This window comes from Nicotiana sylvestris, chromosome 2, assembly GCF_000393655.2.
Source record: "Nicotiana sylvestris chromosome 2, ASM39365v2, whole genome shotgun sequence".
NCBI classification, from domain to species: Eukaryota; Viridiplantae; Streptophyta; class Magnoliopsida; order Solanales; family Solanaceae; genus Nicotiana; species Nicotiana sylvestris.
The window spans coordinates 78,069,371-78,072,831 of record NC_091058.1 but is presented as its reverse complement, the minus strand read 5'-3'; positions in this window follow the sequence as shown (position 1 = coordinate 78,072,831).

Sequence of the window (3,461 nt, the reverse complement as noted above, 5' to 3'; positions counted from 1 at the left end):
CTTCTCACTTTTTTTGGTTTTGAAAAAGTTTCTTGAATTTGCCTATAGGTAAGTTGATAACATAAACTGAAATAAAAAAATTATTTATATTAAATAATAAAATAACAAATAAAATTGTAGAGGTTAAAATAGGCATTTTAAGAAGTCATTTTTCATACGAGGAGCAGAATGATAATTGTTCAAAGTTGGAGGATGAGCTTGATTTTTAAAGCAAACTTGGGGGATGTAAATAATTTCACCCTATTTAAATTAATGTCTTGCTGGAGCTTTCTTGAACCTGTTAAGTTTGTTGGTTTATTCAAGCGAATCATTTATCTTCGTATATTTCCTTCCATTGTGTCCTTCACTATAATTATTTGTCATAATACTGGAATGACTGAGGGTTTTATTGGTCTAATTTCATTGTGTGAAGTTTTGGTAATTTATTTTCATAATTGTTTAGTACGAATAGAGGTTTAACGAAAATTGACGTGTATCTTAGTTCTGATTTTTCTTCTTGTTCAAACGTGAAACAATCCCATAAACCTGTACATTAATTTCACTTGTTGTTTGTTTCTCTACATCCAAACATTACACAGTTAAATATATATTAAGCAATGGGATTGACTTATCCTTTTTTCCCTATCAAAAGAATGTTGTTCGTCCGTTAATATATTTACAGTCCTCATTAGTGAGCTTTAAACCATTTGCAACATGTACGATTTGAATAGGCGTCGCAGAATATGATATTCGTCGAACATTCGTTTATATTAGTATTTATATTTGTGGTCTTGGGTGTAATTCACCACAACTATAACTCTCCTTAGTATGTTGATCTTCGAGGACATATGCATAACTACATATGTTGCATGATTAGCAGATACTCTGACATGTATATATTCATTCATTTGGCTAATCAATATAGAAAAGTGAAGGCTCACTAGATACTTTGTTGGCACTCACCAGATACAAATTTATCTAAGTTCAATTTAGCCCGTTTTAGTGAGCAAAAGCACACTGTGACATTCAAATCAACATATTACTTGAAGTACCACTACTAGCCTTTTTGCGGCAAAAGTGGTGATAAATCATATATTTTACGTCAATGGAATGTTAATTAACATCGACAAACCCGCATGTAATAAGGAAAATATAATGGTGGAGAGGTAACTAGGTGACATTAAGAAATATGATTTGTTATTGTAAATTGTTATGCTCGTATATCACATTATGTCATTCGAGAGATAATTGAAAATATGGATATATAACCTTATCAAGAGAGCTTGCATTTATTTTACAATTGCTTGATTTGAATGCTCGGTCTAAATTACTTGACTTTTTTTACACTTCATCTTAGACTATTTGATCTTTAACATTTTCATTTAGTTTGGGATTTCGAATACGTCAAAATTGGATCTCCTATATCCATACGCCAAGAAAATGAGAACTTTTACGTGCTAAAAACAGGGTTTCATACATGTATGTGTGAAAATTTTGACCGAATACAAAAATAAAATAATAGAGTAAGAATAATTAAAAAAATCAACAAAAGCATTATTACACGGTGAAATGCTCGTATAAACTTTTCTCATGATATGTTTGTATGGGTCAAAATATGCCTTTAGGATATTCAGATCAAAATAACACTGCGAGAAGGATCCGCAAATAATCATTTAAAGGCGGTCATTAAGTCATAGTAGCCGAGGTCGAGGAGTCTGATAAAGTCGTGGTCAAAATACGGGGAGGACCAAGATCGAGAAGTCGAGGAGAGTCACGATTAAGTCATCAACGAAGATCATGGTCAAAGAGTCGAGCAGGGTCATGATCGAACATTGACGATAGAGCCGTAACGACTAGTTTTCAAAATGGAATCAGGAAGAGAATATTCTAGTGAATATTTCCTACATTTGTACTATTAGAATTTTTTGGGAAAAGATCCCAGATAAATAGAAGGAAGAAAGAGAGGAAAGACACGTGAAATTCATTCTTGTAAGAACAACACTTTGATAAAAAAATTATTCTTCACTCAATACAAGACTTAAATTTTTATTAGGATTCTTTCCAGATCCGAGGAATCCTCGGTTGTTTAAGGATCTGTCATCCAATCATTTTCAGGTAAAAGGTTACTTTATTCCACCTTTTTTTGCTAAGATTATTCCTCTAATTTACGTGACTGCCACCAGATTAACATTTATTGAATATCTTACATATTGTTCTTGTTCTTGTCAGTTATAAGACATCTATTGCAAGGAATCATTATAATCTTCATAAATACTTATCAACTACCTCTTTAATATCAAGATTTGAGGAAATTATTCTTAACTAAAATTAACTCTTGTTTAACTAGAATTAATTATATGAACCAAGATTTACGTTTTTGGGTCAAAAACTTGACACCGTCTGTGAGGATTTTCTAGTTACATTTTTTGTTTCTTCTAGATCTATAACCAACATGGATCACTAACATCACAAATCCCAATATATTTTCTCCTTCCTTGTGCAAAATCTGACATGCCAGGTAACCGAGAAGAAAGGGTGAGGATAACAAACGACTTACTGTAATGATCCGGCCGGTCGTTTCGAAAGTTGTAACCTTGTTTTCCTATTTTGTACTTTACAACTATTATGTTACTTGTCGGGTTAGTCGGTTCGGGCCCGGAGGGATTTCAGAATGAATTGAGACACTCAGTCTCAAGGTTGAAAGCTTAAGTTGAAAAGGTTTATTGGATATTGACTTATGTGTAAACGACTTCAGAATGGAGTTTTGATGGTTACCTTTGCACCGTTGGGTGATTTTGGACTTAGTAGCACTTCCGGATTGTGAATGGGAGGTCCGTAGTTGAATTAGGCTAGAAATGGCGAAAGTTAGATTCTTGAAAAGCTTGATCGGAAGTAGACTTTTTAATATCTGGATCAGATTGGAGTTTCGAAAGTTCGAGTAAGTCTGTGGTATCATTTGTGACTTGTGTGAAAACTTTGGGGTCAATCAGACATGATTTGATATGTTTTGACGTCGTTTGTAGAAATTGGAAATTCAAAGTTTATTAGGCTTGAATCTATGCGCGATTCATGTTTTTGATGTTGTTTGATGTGATTTGAGGGCTCGACTAAATTCGTATGATTATTTTGGGACTTCATGGTATGTTTGGTGGAGGTCCAGGGGGCCTCAGGTGAGTTTCGGAGGTTAACGGATCAATTTTGGACTTGATATTATAGCTGAAGACTGTTGGTTTTTTGTTACTAGTTTCCTTTTATGCGATCGCAAGAGAGGGTCCACTATCACGTAGGCTTGTTTGAGGGCAGTGGTGATTTGCCTTATACGTTCGCGAGTGATGGTTCGCGTTCGCGTGGATTTGGCTAGGATGTGAATCGCGAACATTGGCAATGTCGCTTTCACGAAGAGGTGAGGGGGCAACTAGGTGTCACACGTTTGTGCTTCGCGATCGCGTGAGATGATACGCAATCACGTAGGTTGGAGGGAG